Source organism: Amblyomma maculatum, chromosome 4, assembly GCF_055883805.1.
Source record: "Amblyomma maculatum isolate TAMU_Amacu chromosome 4, ASM5588380v1, whole genome shotgun sequence".
Classification (NCBI taxonomy): domain Eukaryota; kingdom Metazoa; phylum Arthropoda; class Arachnida; order Ixodida; family Ixodidae; genus Amblyomma; species Amblyomma maculatum.
This window is the reverse complement of record NC_139347.1, coordinates 204,893,549-204,913,568: the sequence shown is the minus strand read 5'-3', so window position 1 is coordinate 204,913,568 and position 20,020 is coordinate 204,893,549. Positions and strand designations below refer to the sequence as shown.

The window sequence follows — 20,020 nt, the reverse complement described above, 5'->3', positions numbered from 1 at the left end:
AGTTGATTAAATGCTTTGAGATTACCTAATACAGCCATCCACAAGCCATGGGCCTCATAAGTTGTGCTGATCGCCAGAAAGGACGGAACACTCAGATTCTTCGTCGACTAAAGGATGTTCAACCAAAATTATGAAAAAAGATATATACACGCTGCCTCGAATCAATGACTCGTTGTACCGACTCCCCCACGCCCGATACTTTTCATCGTTTCATCTACCCACTGGGTACTAGCAGGTTGAAGTAGATGAAAATGATAGCGAAAAGACCTCGTTCATTTAGGGTACTTCCCTTCGGCTTGTTGTCCGCTCCCATAATCGTTCAAGGAATATCCTAGCGTGCCTCGTATGGCAGTCGTGTCTCGTCTGCGTTGACGACGTTTGTCATTTACTTTGCGACCTACGAGAAGCATCTGAAGCGCTTGACGGCTGTGCTAGATGCCATCCGTGTGGCCGGCCTCTAGCTGAAACCAGAAAAGTGCAGCTTTTCACATCCCTACAGATCAAGTTTCTGGGCCAAGTCGTGAGCGTTGAGGGTGTTGGCCCTGATCCAGAGAAATCTGCTGCCACAGCTGCTTTCACTGCCACCTCTGTAAGAGTTCTGTGTGCCGGGTTTTGGACATCTGCACAAATATTATACGTTCTTGCACGACTTCTCTCAGAGTAAGGGTAGTAACTGGAAAAAGCCTCAACCTTAAGAGCCGACTTATCGAGAGAGCACTTCACTCGACGTAAAATAAACGCATAAGGTTCAGGCCCGATTTTCTGGCCTCACTCAAACAACTTCACCTGTAGTCGACCTCAACTTAATTTCAAGTTCACTTCTTGGGATTGAAGTCGACCTCGTGGGGTCGGAACGTCAAGAGGATGCCAACTTGTGACGGGGAAATGTTTTACTTAATTTAACCGATGTACTGGGCTTGGGGAGCGAATCCTAAGTCCAGAACATCGATAGGCTCTCTACCCCGCGGGTCATCACAATCAGTCTTCGCTGATCCCGAATCTTGGAGAAAGTTATACAAGCAATGGCAGAGATTTCACCTCACTTAAACCTAATTGCAGTGAGAAAAAGCACCCACCGCGGTCGTTAAGACGTGCAGCTCGTTAAGACCCCGATGATTTCACACCCGCTCCGTATTCTTGCGGAGCCTTGACCGTCATTCGACGAGTGTCGGCTAATAGGGGGCTAAGGGAAGACGAGGTGGAGCCTGGTGAAAAGCTTAACGGCAGATCAAAGCTGAGTTAACTTAAAAGTTAGTTTAGGCATTCAGGTGTTCCAGCTCGGAGAGCAGAAATTTTGTTCTAAAAAGGAAATCACTGGCATTTCTCTTTACAGCCAGTGTCACATTCATTAACAGTTTTTCAAGCGAAGGAACAATAAATTATAATTGAGCGGTAACGTTCAGTACAGAGTTTCCTTCTAATGTCCTTCACTTCCACTTGATTAATTGCTTTCTCAGGTATGACCTTGACTTAGCGATTCTAAAACCAGTGTCACAGTTAGGTTTGTATTCTGCAAATATATACTCAGGCATTGCAGACTTCCATCTAAAGTGCCGTTCAGTATGCCTACTCACGGGGACGATTACACATTATATATCCTCTTTCTTTTGAGTAGTGGTAAATGCGTACCGCAACATTAAGAATGTGTTTATCCTGCACGCAAGGAACTGCTCACGAGTTTATTCATTATATAGATGCTGCTTAGATAACGGAATAACCTGAGAACTGTAACTAATTACAAACAAGTTATGGTACTATAACAATGTATGACACGGTAGTATAAATTTCACGTATGTAATCTCCGAATTATGAGGGCTGAGAAGGCCAAACATATTCCTTCCCAATGTGCGTCAGGGTACAGACGCTATAGGCTGCGATAAAGACATCATCAATCCGAAAATTCCTTCCTAAGGCACTCGCGCACGTATTCGTACACAACCATCGTGATAGCTCCGCCAGGACCAAGTCTAAGAACCTTAGGTGCGAGGCCTTTGTAAAAAGCAAACAAACCTTCCTCGATGAACACAGTGTACATGCACTGCAGACACGTCCTGTACTTAATCGTTCCTGGTGGACCAGGCTGCAGGCCTTGGATTCGACTCTTGGCCACGTCGAACGGTGTGTTGATCAAGGACGCTCCTGTACCCGCGACGAACGCCGTCCCAAGCTGCATGGCGAAACTGGATACTTCGTTCTCCACCTTCGGTAGCTTATCCTTGACTGCAAAGTAGAAGCCCAGATAGAACATGTTGAAAAGACCGTTGCGAATCATGGTCGAAGTCAGTCCCAAATTCAAGCCACGAAGTCCGAACCCGCCTTCCCGATAGATGGCTCTGGTTACGGCGAACGTGCTTGGCTGACTCGTGACTGTGTGCTTGTCCGTCTGTAGACGGACCTTGACAACTTCGAAGGGGTTAACGAATGCCCCTTCGATGAGACCAGCCAACAATCCCGCCAAGGAAAGACTGGTGACCGTTGGAGGGCCGCCGAAGGTAAACAGCGTTCTGCTTTTCTCGAAGGTGAAGAACAAGGCTGCTCGCGTTGGTGTTTCAGCCAGCATGGGTGGCCAGATGCCTTTGTAGATGGATAGGAAGCCTTCGTTACGAATCATGCGTCGCAAGCAGTCCACGATTGAGGTGTATGGCGGCTCACCAGTGCCAGCGAGTAACTTGTCGGGTTGCACCTGGAAGCGGGTCTTGACCACGTCGAGTGGGTGCATGATGCAAATCTCGACGAAGCCAGCTGTGCCACCCGATGCTGTCTCGATGGCGGCTTCTCGCGACAGCTGGCGAATATCCAGGCGCTCTGACATGGTTGTAGTGCCGTTCGTCTAATGACCGCTATTCTGCATGGTTTACAAGAAGTCTTCATTGAGCTGTTTAGTTCATGGTTCACAAAAGAATACCGCGCTAAGGACGACGACAAAATAGACAAATCAACGACAGGACAATGGCGCTGATCCTATCGCGCGCCGATCTCTTTTGTCTTCGTCCTTCACGCAGTAATATTTTCTTGAAAGAAAAAAAAATGGTACGACAGATTCGAGAAGCGTTTCTTCTGCCAGCGAAATATTTACTAGCTCGGCCAAGATACGTTCTTACGCTCATGTGGCAGTCGTCATAGCGGAACTAAGGTTCTGTATTCCCCCCGTGAAGTAATGAGGAACTGCTGACGACCAACTCTAGACTGCCGTCTATGAATTAAATGTGCGAAGGTGGCAGTTTGTGCAGTAATAAAAAAAGGGTGGACACCTAAGCAATGATCAGCCTGTGCAACGCAACTTTGTCGGCCATGCCTCGCTTCATGCGCCTATATTTCCCGCACCCCGCTTTGCTTCAAACGACCGTTCGAACGCTCTGAAAGACATCCACACACTGACGCGACCATGCGCCGCGGTCTCTCTTCCAAGCGACGAGACGTCACAAGACACTTCCGCCAACCGGAGCGTTCGGCTGACCTCTGCGTGGAGCGCTACGTGCCTTGTAACGTGATCAAGAGACAATACATCCGGTTCCGTCACGTGACTATTGGATATAGATATGACGTCACTTGCTGGTCACATGAAGCACTAAAATTACAGTTTTGGCGCATTATTGATTACCCGTAATAACGATACTTTAAAGGCACATACACAACGCACAGCGTATCTTTACCTAGCTGGATACCCTGCATGTGTATTTCGAACCATCGATATTTGTTCAGACATATTTTCTCTGTTTTTGCGAGGCGTGCGGCACGCGACAGCTTGACGTGCTGATAAGGTGCTTATGCTTTGCCATGGAACAGAAAGCACTGCCTGTGTTTTAAATTTTTTTAAATGTGCTAGACAAGAGCAGTCTCCTCTTTCATTCACAGTGCTCCAAATGCAGTGGGTTCTCTCTCTCGCTTGCGGTAGTCGGGACGAACTACATTTTATCGCCACTGACACAGGTAATGTTTGCTATATTCATGAGATAAAATAATGAAATCTCTTCTGAATACTACTTAGGGTATTTAAGCTAAGGCCTTTTAAGTGAAAGAAGAATGCCGTTTCCTAAAATTGATGCTAAATTCAACCTGTCAGCGGATGTTGCGGCAGATTTCTTTGTTTATGTATCCATGTCTCATAAATTTCCCAACAGTGATGCTCAGGAGAAGCATTAGAACATTTATTTAAAGCCTAAATAGAGCAAGAGGGTTTTAAATGCCATCAGCCTATTTGCACATGCTTAAAATGGAACTCCGGTAGTTTTTAGATTTTTTTTTTAAACAGGGATGCAAAGGCTCACATCAACTTAGTTTTTCCGGCAAAATTATCTTGAAGGTAGCTTTCCCTCCTGATTCCCGCTTTCAAGCTGTCACTTTTTACGAACAGCGCTGAGCATGATGATGTTATACCTGGCACAGTGTGTCAAGAAGCACGCAGATGGCGTTACGGCCGAGAACCGACAGCAGTTGTTTGTTAGCTGTGGCCCTTGAAGCGTATGGGATGGCTGATGTCGTGTTTTCTGGTCGGATGAACCTGGCATTGGGACGAGACTATGGGAGTGTCTCTGTAAGCATTTAATCTACTACGAGCTTTGCTAAAGACGATTTCGTGCTGTCCTGTGACACAGCTTATTCCGAGATGCAAGCAATGCACTGAGAGTACTGTTACAGATGTTCGGTGAAACTGAATGCCAGGAGGGTGCTGAGGTCAGACGTTGTGCCAGCGCTATTCCGGCACATGACACCTACTATAAGCTCTCCAATATTCGTAAGGCAGGTAAAAAGAGTAATTAAGGTATTTTATTGTTGGTAATTTACCCAGAATCTGTAAACTACCTCCCGTAGCGATATAAAGTACGTAGCTAAGTAAATTAGCGTAAATTACTTCAAGCAGCCGTTTGAGTTTGTGCTTCGTATTGTTTCCCATAATCACCGTTCAAATAGCACTATATACATCTATAGGGTTTAACGAGAGAAAGAACATGGCTACAATGTATGAAAGAACACTAAACAAGGGTTAAGGTGGAACCTTAGTTCGCGAGCCGAATCAGTGCTTTGACAAGGTACTCGTTTTCGTCTGGGCAGGGCGATCATCGCTGGAGGAGGTTTAATTGGGCTTTTATATTATATGCACAACTTCGTGCTCTACCGCTTAATGATTAAGAACTATTCAGAATGCCTTGTTACGAATTGCGTTTTGAAACAAGCAGCAATATCATTGAAACAAGAGGTCTTTTGGAATTTGAAATACAGGTTATTTTAATATGGGGCATGCCGACAAGAAAACTAAACACGTATTTACAAACAAATCCAATGGAAATGGCAAAATAATCTAACACGTAAGACCGCACACGCCTCTCTACCGGCAGTATCAAACTGTTCGAGACGTCTTTACGTCCTGTCAGAAATGTGCAAAAAAAAAATAACAATAAAGGGACTTTAAACCACCATTATTTGCAGTGCACTGGCTAGTTAGCAATATTTGGAGAAAATATCAACTCCAGCGAGAAGCGACCTCGCCGGCTCTTAATGCCTGCGTGACTCTGACACCGACATCTAACTTAAAAAGATCTCAGCACTTTTCTTGAGTTTCCTGGCAACTTGTACGGCGTGCATACGCAAACCGTCAATTCCAGCTCGTCGTTTACAGCTCGTGATTCTACAGAAAGGTTTGAGGATTTTTATTTCGTCTTTTATCAGCGGTTATACGTCACGAAAACCAACCTGTGACGCATCAGGCAAATAAATGTGCAGCGGCCTCACTAATCTCTCGACGTGTACTGCAATTTTCGCATGTTGTGGCTAAACGCGCGTTAGTCAATGGCGAGAAAGTCCGCACAAAATAAATCGGCCTCTATCATAGCAAACATGCATTGACGACGGCAATATATGATCCTACAGGTCGAGGAAGCGTCCTACAAATCACGGATAATGTTAACTGCCTTCTGCGAGTCGTAAAGCAGTTCGAAAGTGCATATAGAACAACGATGGTTATGTTATTCTTCGCTAGCTGTGAGAGTTTAGACGAGCCAAGCGGAAGGCATAATACAAGGGAGTCAGAATGGTTTCGCTTAGTTATCCCTCTCTAGTCTGCCAACGCAAAAAATAAGGCGAGATACGCTTCTAATCACTTACGCAGTGCACGTCCGTCCAATCTTCTTGTCTTCTTCTATCGTTTGTACATATGGCGCATACCCGTCTACCTATTCCAGTTCTCCTCTACTTCGGTAAAGTGCCAAAGGATGCGCACTGAAATTAGTGTGTGCTTCTGTTCAGGACTCTAATTACACCAGGCAGCATCCTGTCCTAGAATAAGAATTCGTGTTCATTATTTTGTTGTTTTTTTATTCTAGTTTATGAAAAAATATTCAATTACTCCATTCATTGTTCAAGAGTGTTTTGTACCACCAATGCATTGACCAATTTTTTGCAGTGGGTATTGTCTCCTCGATCGCTGCTGGAAAGAGATCAGAACAAGGTTGCGCTACAGATGTTATCAGACCGAAAATCTGTTGTTTAGGAATTCATTCATGTAATCATACACTACCATCGTGACAGCAGCACCTGGACAAAGTCTAACAATCCCGGAAGCGAGGCCTTTGAGAATGCGAAGAAAACCTTCCTCGACGAAACCGGTGTGCACTCTTTGTGAACACGTCCTGTCATTGGTGTGTACGTGTTGTCTAGGTTGCGGAATTTCGATTCGACTCTTGGCCTTGCCAAATGGCGTGTTTAGCACGGACGCTTTTGCGCCCACCACGAACACCGTTGGCAGCTGCCTGGTGAAACTGGATGCTTTGGTCTCAGCTCCAGCAGCTCCTCCTTGGCAGAAAAAGGGAAGCCCATGTAGAAGAAGTGTTAATGAAATTCAGGAAGTTGCTGAGGTCGATCGCTGTGGCAGCATTTGTTGCAACGCCTGTTAGGCTCTCTAAAACAACTATGGAGCGGTACCGAGCAGAGGCAAGTTTAGGTGTTGAGAAACCTGTCTTATTTCAATTAATAAACCTTGACTGCGCAAATTATTTCCAGTGGGGAACAGCAGCAAAAATACTCACTTCTACATTTCAGGATGTTTACTCACGCTGAAGCGGTTGCGTACCGGGGACCCCGCGCGTTGTGAGGAGAACCGATTTGACGTATTTAAAAATTATTTATGTATTGAATTTGTGTTCACATGAAATTCGATCGCCATTGTAATCGCTACAATGTTGTCAAAAATGTTGACCTTATGCGTGATGACCTTGCAACCAGCAGCGACCACGATTGCACGCACTTACATTGTGCCCTTCACACAGCTTGGACAACTAGCCTTAGCCTCGTCTTGGTTCACTGTGAACCCTCATCTCATCGCTTGGTGATCATTGTTTTCAACGATGCCCATTTATATTCCCCCATAACTACAGCAACGGAAGTGCCGGGTGCATTACTAAAAATTGGCAGTGGCTTACCTCGGGTATGCTAGAATATACGTATCATTAGCTAATGTTCCATTAGCTCCGGCGCGCCAGCTGCGTGCCGTGTGACGTTACTGCTCATCGCGCTTGCGCAGCATGGATCTCCAGGAGCCACGCGAAACTTCTCAACCTCGGCCAGTGTAGCTACAAAAATAAATAACAACAAAAACCAAGTCAATAAATCCATGTTGTTTTTTTTAGTATACAACGCAGTACATAAACTTAAATGCATAAGCAATGAAATAGTTGAAATGAAGGGAGCGGAAGTGCTTCGGCAATTACTCCTGAATAACATGACGTGGTCGGAACCAGGTGTGCGCTGGATTGCGGAACGTTTGCAATTAGTGATAATTGCAATGCACCTTCTTCCTGTCCGAAGTCTTCAATTTTTTGAATAGGTGTGGAGCTGACAGTAGCATCAGACATAGCCTTGATCGTGGCTTCAGGTCGTCGAGGACGATGCGTTGGAAACGAAGGTCGTCGTAGCTTTAGCACATCGTGACGACATCACTTACAGTGCGGGGCTCTTTGGCCATAAGAATGTTGAATAGGCCTTCGTGGATGCCCATCATGATGAGGAGAATCTTCTCGGCTTCAGTCATCGACGCATTTACACGATGGCACAAATTAAAAACGTCTTCGATGTAGCTATAGTGAAGGTTTCTCCTATCTGCTTTTATCTGCCTCACCACAGAATATGTCTGCTGCATCCGCTCGTGAAAACGGTGTTCGGCGCGAAGCTCGCGGACCGCAAGGCGACCGAAGACATCCGTGAAGCGAGATTTGAATGAGGGCCAAGTTGAAATGTCAGCCTCTTGATTTGCGAACACCTTTGCTACTTGTGTAAGGCAGAAGATCACGTTGTTAAGCTTCAGGGTGTCATCAACTTATTGTGGGTGCTTACGCTTTCATATGACGGAAGCCATTCCTTCACGTCCTGATCGTCGGTACCGCTGACGATCAGGACGTGGAGGAATGGCTTTACAACTCAATTTTTCTTTACAGCTCAATTCTACAACTCTTCTTTACAACTCAATAAAATTCCTTGCAGAAATTCGCTGATCCTACCAGTAGTGTCCGCCGCGTCATGTTTAGTATATTATCAAAATGAATACGAGCGCATTTAAAAGCCCGCAATTATCGTCGCGTCTGTGGCATTCGGAATTAGATTTGTACCAATTGAACATGCTGATAGGCTACCGCTGGGGCGTATTGCCATTCCCCGAAAACTGCCGCAACGGAAGTGCCGGGAGGCGTCACTAAAAAATAAAACAGAACAAAAAATAAGTCAATAAAGCTATAACGCCTGGGGCGTATTGCCATTCCCCGAAAACGGCAGCAACGGAAGTGCCGGGAGGCGTCACTAAAAAAAAATTGGCTGTGGCTTAGCTTGGTTAAGCCTGGTAATTGCGAAGCAATACGTGGTACTACTATTGTACCGCTTGTGGTGATGCTTGGCTTTGCTATATTCACCATGGTGATGCTCCGGTTATGTTTGCTGTTATGGCTATGGTGACGCTTGCCTGTACTATGCTTAGCTATGGTTGTACATAGTTAAACACACACAGACAGAATGACAATGCACACTTGTTTCTCGTTTCATCTTTTATTGCGAAAGCAATACTACTTGCACTTTCAAGCCTTTGCCGTACCGTGGCGGTGCCACCATTGACCTTTCACGTGACCTCTGTGTGACGTCTCACCGAAGAGCTGGACGACCATCTCACGCCGTCTGCGAGTAGTGGCAGTGCCACCACCGGCACGGCCGGTCTCGAGGGAGAGCGCGTTTCTCTCTTCTCTTACGGCCTTTCCAATGGGGTCTGTTTCCACCGCCCGCCGCGCCTCGGTGGGGTCGCCACCGCCCCACTGCTGCTCCTCCGCTACAGCCGTTCACGAGCAAGGGAAACGCGCGTTCGCTCTTCGCTCCGCCCGCATCGGTTGCAACCGGCAGGTCCTGATATTTCACCCCGTACGGCTTATAGGAAGAAGCCGTAATCAGCGTCTGATTTATCGTGTATGAGCAATAAAATAGTCAATAATGCGCGTGCGCGCGAGGGCGCGCGCGCCTTCGTCAGTGCTGTCGCGCACGGTCGAATGAAGTTTCGGGTGCACTTACATCAATACTTTTTGCCCCTAAATTTTTCACAAAACTATATGTTCTCTTTTATGCAGTGTGCCTTTGAAAGCTGTAAGCAGGTATAGCGCGACCTGACACTAGCATGGCAAGCTGTTCGGTGGATATTCTGTCAACCGCTGCCGTTTTCGTTTAGAGCAAAAGAGGCACTGACGAAAATTCATAGCACGTCTCAGATTCAGAGTAAGGAACAAAAATTTACGCATACAGTTAAAATTTCAGTTGTCTAGTGAAGTGGGCTAGCTGTTCTAGCTTCGTTTAAAACAAAACAAAAGCAGATGTATACGTAGTCTCGCGACTGACGCACACGTAGACAGTCGTAGTCAGTTTAATACAGTGATACAAAAACATTTAATCAAGGAAATGGGCATAAACAGATACGCATAATTGAAAACAGCGGCAAGCAATATAAAAAAAATGTCCTTCAAAGTTAACACATTGCACTCAAAACGGTACATGCGGCTAGAAAATTAGTCTCAAAATCTTTCTGGACGGTTTGTGCACATAAGGAGCTGGCCTTTCTTCCTGTCTGTCCCTTTGTTAGCATAACTGACAAAATTATTTTCATCTTCGGTGTTACCTCGATGGTTTCTCATCTAGCGCTGAAAGACGGTTTTGCGATTGTTGCTGTTATATTTGCCTGCTCATTCACTGCTCATTCAATTTTTTTATTCATCTTCTTGTACAGGCTTGGGAAAAAATTCAGAATAAAATGAACAAAAGTAGATACCATGCCGCAATACATGTCATATGCTTGTCAAACGTTTGCTGAGCGACAGTGTTTTTTAATATAAAGACTCCATTCACGTGTGTAGCACGTTGACAGGTTGCCGCTGCAGCATCTACCTTCTGTAATCTTTCATTTAGGGGCTGCACTCACCACGGAACCCGCGGGCGACAGCGCGAAACCAGGCAAAAGCCACCCGCCGCCACTGAAGCAGATGCGAAGCGAACAGTGAGCAGGTCGCGCCCCTTGCGGCGGCGGAGAGCGTGACTCAAGGAGAAAAATTCCTATTGTTCACGCGGCGATTGAGAAGGCCGTAAGAAAGAGCGCGCGCTCTCTCCCTCGAGACCGGCCGTGCCACCGGCGGCCTAACTCCCGCGCGGTCCGCCAGGAGGGCAACAGGTGTTGTGACGTCACGCCGAATAGCAGGGCGACCGTCTCGCGCCGTCTGCGAGTAGTGGCGATGCCACCACCGGCGGCCTAACTCCCGTGCTGTCCGCCAGGAGCGCAACGGGTGTGACGTCACGCCGAAGAGCTGGGCGACCATCTCGGACAATGGTTCATCAGAAAGAGAAACCGAAACGTAGCCGTCAACAACGCCCAAGCCGACCACGTTGGAACGCTGAGCCTACCCACGCCCAAGCCCCCTCAAGGGAGGAAACTGGCAGAAAAATCGATTCAGCGACAGCAGGAGCGAATTCCCAGCACCGCTAACAAGATCATCATTCGCCCCAGAGGCGGAATTAACAGTATTATCAACATTGTAGGAAGATTGAACTTGTCTCGAGTTATCATCCAAGCCGCCGGCCTGGATCTGACGACTACGAAGGGTGACATTATCTCCCCAAACTCTACTCAGCAATTAGAAGGCTGGGAGCGGGATCCAAAACCATTCTGATACTTTTCGAAGACTGGTTTGTGCCGAAATGGCTCAATTTCCAGGGAATCAACATGAGGTGCTACTTGTATAAGAAGTACGAAGCCTGCACAACATGCGGCAGGCTGGGACACAGAGCCGATGTATGCCCAAACTCGACCAACGTGAAGTGTCGCGGCTGTGGCTTGGAACATCCAGGCGCTGGACACACATGTGAACCTAAGAGTCAACTCTGCGGTAAAGACCATGTCCTAGGAGACAACAAATGCCGCGAAATATACAGGATGCCCTACCTCTCAAAGAAGAAAATGTGGGAGAAAAGGCTAGAAAAACAACAACTGCAATCAACTACAGGAAGCCAGGGACCCATCCTCTACTCTTCGGAACAAGAGCACCGGGGACGAGAACCCTGAGGAAGGAACCGGGCAAACACGGCCCACGGTCGGGGACCCGATCGAGATCAAGATCAAGCTCGAGAATCAGAGAGACCTCGAAATCCCGGGACACGAGCCAGGGACGAGGACCTGGCCTGCCTCCCAGAGATCCGAAGAATCCATGGGGCCAACTCAAGTCAGCAGACAACAAGACGGTAAGCTTCGTTAGCAAAACCTCCCAGGCTGAAAATAGAGAGATGGAAAAACTCAGAAAGGAAAACGAAGAACTTAGAGAGATGATCAAACAAATGAGTCGCGAAATTCAGGAACCTAAATCTAAATTCACCGAAAAGCCCACGGCTAAGAGCCCGCCGGCAAATCAATCAAATTAGGTACCAAAGACCACAAATTCAATTACTACTAATTCTACTTCAGAGGAATCAAACGGTATGAACTTGGAATTCGCCCGGCCACCCCAGAAGCGTAAAGGGGGAGAGACCGATCCGTTTATAACCCTTAATAGAAAATTTGAACATTATAATGACAAATTTGATAAGTAACTCGACAATATTAACACGCTAATCCAGCAACTTCTAGGGGCTCAGGGATAGATGAAAGTGCAGATTCAAAATCTCACTAAACAAATGCAGGAAGCATCACTGGCCTTCTCTGAATCCATTAACAGAATCGCAAAACTAGAAGAAACAATTTGTAACAATCATGGACAAAAGCCGTAATCAGAAAGACAACTCCACGATCTGGCATTGGAACTGCCGAGGGTACCAGAGAAAGCGAGCGCTATTGCAACAATACATAGAACAAACTGCCGACAAACCCATAGCTATCATAATACAGGAGACTGGGAAAAACCCAACCAAATTGTTTGGATATCGAAGCCACAGCAGCGATAGGGGGGAAAAATCCAAAGTCACGACTTTTATCCAGAGAAACATAGCCGCTACTAATCACGAGATCACATTTCGGGATATAGAAGCAGTTTTAACCGAAATCATCACTAGAAGAAAAGACCGAAAGAGTATCTTTCTCTTGAATATATACAGCACTCCGAAGCAAAGGAAAGTTAGGTCTCAAGTCCTATTCCGAAAAACCCTAAAGATCGAACCCGCTTATCATAGCCGGTGACTTTAATGCAGCCCATCAGGAATGGGGGTACGATCGGCAGGATCCTAAGGGCAGACAATTATGGGAAGGCATGCAAACACTAGGACTCACCCTGCACACTGATCCAAACGCACCCACACGCACGTGTAATAGCGTCAGCAGGAACACCACCCCGACCTGACATTAAGCAAGAATGTAAGTACAGCCGACTGGGAAAACACCGAGCAAATCCTAGGTAGTGACCACTTCATTATTGCACTCACATTGGGAAAAGGAATCAAAAATAGAAAACCCAAACAACCCAAAATCACGGAATGGGAAAGATTTAGGCAAATACGAGAGACCGAGGGAATTGAGAAAATCGACGATGTCGACAAGTGGGCACAAACGCTAAAGAAACACGTGGAGGAAGCAACAGTCACTCTAGAAGACGACGATGCACCGCCGAGTATCGATAGCAAACTCCTAAACATGTGGAACAAGAAACAGGACCTAGAGAAAAGCTTAAAAACACAAAGATGAAACCGTAATATTAGAAGAGCACTAGCTCGACATAATAAAGAGATGGAGACATACGCCATCACACTAAATGAACAAAACTGGTGTAGCAGATGTGATGAAATGGAACAAAACATGAGCCTCTCCAAAACATGGAACATTCTACGGCACATACTCGATCCAGAAAAATCTAAAGCACAAGCCAACGTAAATCAAACTAAGGCTCGGAAGATCAATTGAGTAAATTAATCGAAATCTACATTGGACAAACGGAAACCGAAACGTTACCAGCAGATGAGGGGAAACCTAACCTAGACTTAGACGCCCCCATTACTAGGGCTGAAGTCCGAGCTGAGATTATTGGATTAACAACAAGATCAGCCACAGGACCTGACGGTATCACGAACACTATTATCAGAAATCTAGACGACGAGTCAATCACAGCCCTGACAATACATGAATAAGTTATGGGAGACTGGACAACTACCGCAGGCATGGAAAAATGTCAGTATAGTCCTCATACCCAAACCGGGGAAGCCGCCAAAACTAGAAAACCTAAGACCCATATCACTGACCTCGTGCGTGGGAAAGCTAATGGAACGCGTTATTCAGAGGAGACTTACCAAATACATGGAGCAAGAGAATCTCTGGCCACACGAAATGGTGGGCTTCAGGCCGGGGCTAAGCACACAGGACGTGATGCTCAGACTTAGATACGATATCATAACACATGAATATTCAGACACAAAGACTATTCTCGGACTTGACCTAACCAAAGCCTTCGACAATGTCAAGCATAAGGCAGTGCTCGAAGGTCTCCAAGAAGTTGGGTTGGAATCAGAACCTATAACTATATCAAAGATTTTCTCACTAACAGAGAAGTCACCATGAGCTTTCAAAGCGCCAAATCACACACAATCACCTTTGGTAGCAAGGAAACGCCACAAGGCTCTGTCTTGTCTTCCTTTCTATTTAACATTGCTATGAGGGGGCTACCAGCACAGCTAAAGCAAATACCGGACTTAAAATTTAGCATGTACGCAGATGACATAAATCTCTGGATAAATAAAGGTAGCGGCGCAGAGTTAGAGAAAAAACTCCAGGCAGCCGCAAATAAGGTGGTTGAGTACGCTGCGGAACGCGGTCTATCCTGCTCACCGCAAAAGTATCGACAGCCCCAAATATAAGAAAAATAAAGCAGGCATAAAAATAGATATTGAAAACTACCCGGTTCCACAAGTAGAGGAAATTAGAATCTAAAGGAATGATCCTCCAAGCAAGAGGGCAGAACACAAACACCATCAAGAAATTAGAGAACTACGCAGCCCAAGTTACGGGCATATTCAGAAAAGTAGCGCTTAGAGGACACGGTCTCAAGGAACGTAGTCTACTCAAAATGACACAGGCCCACATCATCAGTCGCATATGTTATGCCACACCTTTTCTCAATCTCAAAAAGACAGAACGTGAAAACATCGACGTCGTAATTCGAAAATGCGTCAAACGCGCACTAGGCCTCCCTGTCTCCACATCAACAGAGAAGCTGGAGAAAATGGGGATTCATAACACATGGCAGAGCTCACTGAAGCTGTCGGAATCTCTCAACTGGAAAGACTAAGTCAGACGGAGACAGGCAGAGCCATCCTAGACTGGGTCGGACTCCAATCAGACAGAGGCCCACAGACGAAAACATCTACACCACCCAACATAAGGGAATACATACTGGTACCACCCTTACCTCGAAACATGCACCCAGACTACAACAAAGAACGCAGAGAACACAGAGCCAAAGCCATCACTAAAATAATGAAACGCAAAGCACTCGATGAAGTTGCTTATGTAGACGCGTCATGCGGACGACACGGAGCAGCTGTCTCTGCAGTAGCAAGTGGAGAAGGTGCACCTAAATTGCGACCTCAACACTCACCCGTCACGTTAGTACAGCTGAAGAGGTGGCAATAGCGCTCGCATGCACTGGTACACAGGCTAAAACTATAATCAGCGACAGCAGAACGGCTGTCTGGAATTTTGCAAAAGGACGGATCTAAGAGGAGGCCAAAAAGATTCTTCTCACAAATCCCATTACAAGAACCATATCCATCATATTGTCACCAACACACGTAGCAAACAGAACAACCGAGCTGCCCTTTTTTAATCAAGCGAAGCTCGAGACAGACGAGGACGACGCTAAGCCACGCGCCAAGACGTTCGGCCACTTGGTGGCGCTAGAAGATGGGCAGCGGTGTGGCATTGCCCCCCTTCCAGGAGGCATCGACCCGATGCCGCAAACGTAAGGGAACAATAGAAAAGCGGGGCAAGTTATACGGGAGTCTCTGGCTCTGATTTGGACCCTAAAATTGTTTAACGACTGTAATAAGGCTTCATTCTGGCGACGTGAACTATTTCAGACTTCGGATGCCGAGAGGAGCGGACAGTGCCTTGTGGTAACACCTCGTAGTTCACCGCGCTGAGGCGACGGAGCACCTCGTAGGGTCCAAAGTAACGGCGCAGAAGCTTTTCAGAGCGCCCTCGCAACCGTATTGGGCTCCAAACCAAGACTTGATCGCCGGGTGTGTAAGTCACCTCTCGGTGTCGCAGGTTGTATCGCTGGGCGTCGTGTACTTGTTGGTGCCGAATTCGCTGTCGGGCAAGTTGGCGTGCGGCTTCTGAGTCACGAATAAATTGGTCAGCCCCCACGACAGTGGAGGGAACAGAATCCGGAAGAAGCATGGCATCCAGCATAGTGAAAGGTTCGCGTCCATGGACCAAATGAAATGGAGTGAAGCGTGTGGTTTCCTGAAGCGCAGTGTTGTATGCGAACGTGATGTATGGCAGAATTCGGTCCCAGTTTCCATGATCCTCGTCTACATACATAGAAATCATGTCGGCAATTGTCTTGTTAAGCCGCTCAGTTAGTCCATTAGTTTGAGGATGATAGGCAGTTGTTTTTCGGTGGGTGGTGCCACTGAGTCGAAGGACCTCGCTCGTGAGTGCCGACGTAAACGAGGTTCCCCTGTCAGTTAAGACGATTGTTGGGGCGCCGTGACGGAGTACAATGTTATGAATGAAGAAATGCGCAACTTCCTCTGCGGTACCACGGGGAATGGCCTTGGTCTCACAGTAGCGGCTGAGATAGTCAGTGGCAACCGCTATATACCTGTTACCCATTGAGGACTTTGGGAATGGGCCCAGTAAGTCCATGCCTACCTGTTGAAATGGGAATTTTGGGGGATCGATAGGCTGCAGGAGGCCAGCTGGTTTAATGGGCGGTGTCTTCCGCCGCTGGCACTCACGGCAGGTACGGACGTAGCGGTGCACAATGGCAGCTAGCTTGGGCCAGTAGTACTTTCGGCGTATCCGTGCCAATGTGCGAGAAAAACCGAGATGGCCGGAAGAAAGGTCGTCGTGGCACGCACGAAGAACTTCGTCATGAAGCGTGGTGGGTACTACTAGCAGATAAACAGTTTCTGTTGGACCGTAGTTCTTCTTGTAGAGCACACCATCGCGCAAGCAAAATGACGACAGTCCGCGCCTGAAGAGCTGAGGAGGAGATGACCCGGTTCCTTCGAGGTATTCGATGAGGGGCAAAAGTTCAGAATCGGCCCGCTGCTTTCGGGCTAACGAGGACGACGTGATAACACCGAGGAAAGCGGTATCGTCGTCGCAGCCGTCCGTGTGGCAGGGAGTAGGGGCGCGGGACAGACAGTCAGCATCACTGTGTTTCTTGCCGGACTTGTGCACGATAGTAATGTCAAATTCTTGCAACCGAAGGCTCCATCGAGCAAGCCGACCCGATGGATCTTTCAAGTTTGCCAGCCAACACAGTGAGTGATGGTCGCTCACGACACGAAACGGACGACCGTACAAGTACGGACGAAATTTCATGACTGCCCACACGACAGCGAGGCACTCCTTTTCCGTAGTTGAATAGTTAACTTCAGAACGGGACAAAGTGCGACTGGCGTAAGCAATGACGCGTTCTGCACCGTCCTGCCACTGAACAAGGACCGCACCGAGGCCAATGTTACAGGCATCCATGTGCAGTTCCGTGTCAGCCTCTTCGTCGAAGTGGCCAAGTATAGGTGTACATTGGAGACGGGACTTGAGTTCCGCGAAGGCTTGTTCCTGGTCGGGGCCCCAAACGAACGGTTCAGCGTCTTTTGTCAGGCGGGTCAGAGGCTCAGCGATCTTGGAGAAATTGTGAACAAAGCGACGATAGTACGCGCAGAGGCCGAGAAATCGACGCAAGCTTCGTTTATCTTCTGGTTTGGGGAATGAAGCGACAGCGGCCGTTTTTTCTGGGTCTGGGCTAACACCTCGAGCGCTGACAATGTGGCCGAGAAATTTCAGCTCATTAAAAGCGAAGTGGCATTTTTCGGGCTTCAGAGAGAGACCAGCAGATCGGATGGCCTCGAAAACAGCGCGCAAACGTTTCAGGTGCTCTTCGAACGTGTCCTAGAAAATTACAACGTCGTCGAGATATACGAGGCATGACTGCCACTTCAGGCCAGAGAGTACGGTGTCCATCATTCGTTGAAATGTGGCAGGGGCCGAGCACAGGCCAAACGGAAGCACTTTAAACTCATACAAACCGTCCGGCGTAATAAAAGCGGTCTTCTCGCGGTCTCGCTCGTCAACCTCTATTTGCCAATATCCGCTGCGGAGGTCAAGTGACGAAAAGTAAGTGGCATGGCGAAGGCGATCGAGGGAGTCGTCTATGCGCGGCAGGGGGTACACATCCTTTTTCGTGACGTTGTTGAGGCGTCTATAATCAACACAAAACCTCAAGGTTCCATCCTTCTTCGCGACAAGGACAACAGGCGAAGCCCACGGGCTCGTCGACGGCTGGATAACGTCGTCCTGGAGCATTTCTGTTACTTGGCGGCGGATGGCGTCACGTTCTTTTGAAGACACCCGGTAAGGACGCTGGCATAGTGGACGTTGGTCGTCGGCAACTATAATTCGGTGCTTCGTTAGGGGCGTCTGTCGGACCTTGGAGGTTGATGCAAAACAATCGCGGAACGAATTGATAAGATTCTCTATGCAGCTTTTCTGACTGGGCAAGAGGCGTGGGTTCAAATCGGTCTGAATGGCTGTAGACGTTGCATTGTCGAGGTCTGACGTGTTGGATAAAGCGTACTGGCCTGTCCATTCTCCAAGTTCTTCAAAATAAGCGACCGTCGTGTTCGCCGTCAAATGTTGGGGTTCACACGTGAAGTTTGTCACTAACACTTCGGCTTGCCCACGGACAAGTTCGACAAGGCCCCGAGCTACACGAACTTGTCGAGTGAGAAGCAGTGACATGTTAGCTTCGGCAATGCCACGCGTGTCGGTGCTGTGATCACATTTGACTGTGACGAACTTGCTCGTCCTCGGAGGGATTGTTATGTGGTCGTCAGAGACGCGCAACATTGTTTTCCGGAAGTCCGTGTTGCTGTCAACGGCTCGCTTGGTTGAAAACGATACTGTGAGCTGCTCCCGAAGGTCTATAACAGCACCATACTCTTGCAGAAAATCCATGCCTAGAATCAGATCTTTACAGCAGTCTTTTAATACGGCAAAGGTGCCAGTGAAAGTAAGACCGCAGATCTCTATGCGGCAAGTGCACATGCCAATCGGCGTCATGACATGGCCACCGGCAGTGCGCATCATTGGCCCAGACCAAGGCGTCAGAACCTTACGGAGTGTCGTTGCTAGCTGGCTGCTCATGACGGAAAAATCGGCGCCGGTATCCACAAGTGCGGTCACATCCCAACTGTCGGCGGTTACGAAAATTTCCCCGGAAACAATGCGTTCGCAGCACGTCGGTAAGTTCGTCGGATCGGGTTGTCGCCGCTCGGGCCGTCGCGTCAAATCGTCGGGTGGAGGCTGTTTATTCTGAGCCGTAGCGGCGGCCTCACCCCCGGAGGTCGCCGTGTTTAGTTTTCCCGGTGAGGGGACGTACCTCTGAATTGCCCAGAGGAGGAGTTTCGACTTGGTGACCCAAAACGCCTCGGGGATGATGATCGCGGCTGCCGTTGCGGTGACGTCGGGTGCATCTCGTTAGCAGCGAGGTATTCCTCAATCTCCTGTGGTCTTTCTCCATAGCGAGGTCGAGGCGCGTTCGGTGGAAATCCTCTTAAGCCCATTCTCCGGTATGGGCAATTGCGTAGAATGTGGCCAGGCTCGCCGCAGTGATAACAGAGCGGCCGTCTGTTGGGTGTGCGCCACAAGTGCGCCTTGCTGATGGCGGGACGCTGGTCTTGCTGCGGCTCGACGGGGCGCAGATCTTGTTGCTGCTCGACGGGACGCAGGTAGCGAGGCGGTGGTCCGGCAACGGGGCGGAATGAATGTGGCTCGGGGGCAGGTCGACGTAGGACATCACTATACGTCATAATGCATGGCTCTGGTTGTGGTGCTGGTGGTGGCTGCACCGCTCGCCGGATTTCATCACGAATGACGTCTCCGGTAGAATAATTCACTGCAGGTGGTGCATTCAAGTGGAGGTTCTGCAGTTCTTCGCGAACGATGCTCCTCACAAGCTCCCGCAATGCCTCGTCCCTAGCTGCTGGCACAGACGCGCAGTAGGGTGTGGCCGCTACGCTTGCCTGACGGCCGTATTGGGTGCAGCGTTCCTGCAGTGCACGTTCCATGCTCGTAGCTTCTCTCGCGAAATCTGCGACAGTTCTTGGAGGGTCACGAATGAGGCCAGCGAACAACTGTTCCTTCACCCCGCGCATGAGGTGCCGTACTTTCATTGCCTTGGGCATGGTAGTGTCGGCCCGATTGAAAAGTCGCGTCATGTCCTCTACAAACATGGCCACGCTCTCATTTGACTGCTGAGACCTCGAACGGATTGCTATCTCTGCGTTTTCTTTGCGCGTACTCGAG

The 20,020-nt window shown here is 48.2% G+C and overlaps 1 protein-coding gene and 1 pseudogene across 2 annotated transcripts in view; one reads left to right on the top strand and one right to left on the bottom strand.

Moving 5' to 3' along the window:
• The window catches only part of LOC146194041 (uncharacterized), a 267,564-nt gene that overhangs the window by 225,735 nt on the left and 21,809 nt on the right, over positions 1 to 20,020 (top strand). The window lies entirely within an intron of this gene.
• LOC146194042 (mitochondrial 2-oxodicarboxylate carrier pseudogene) lies at positions 1,293 to 2,984 on the bottom strand (annotated as a pseudogene).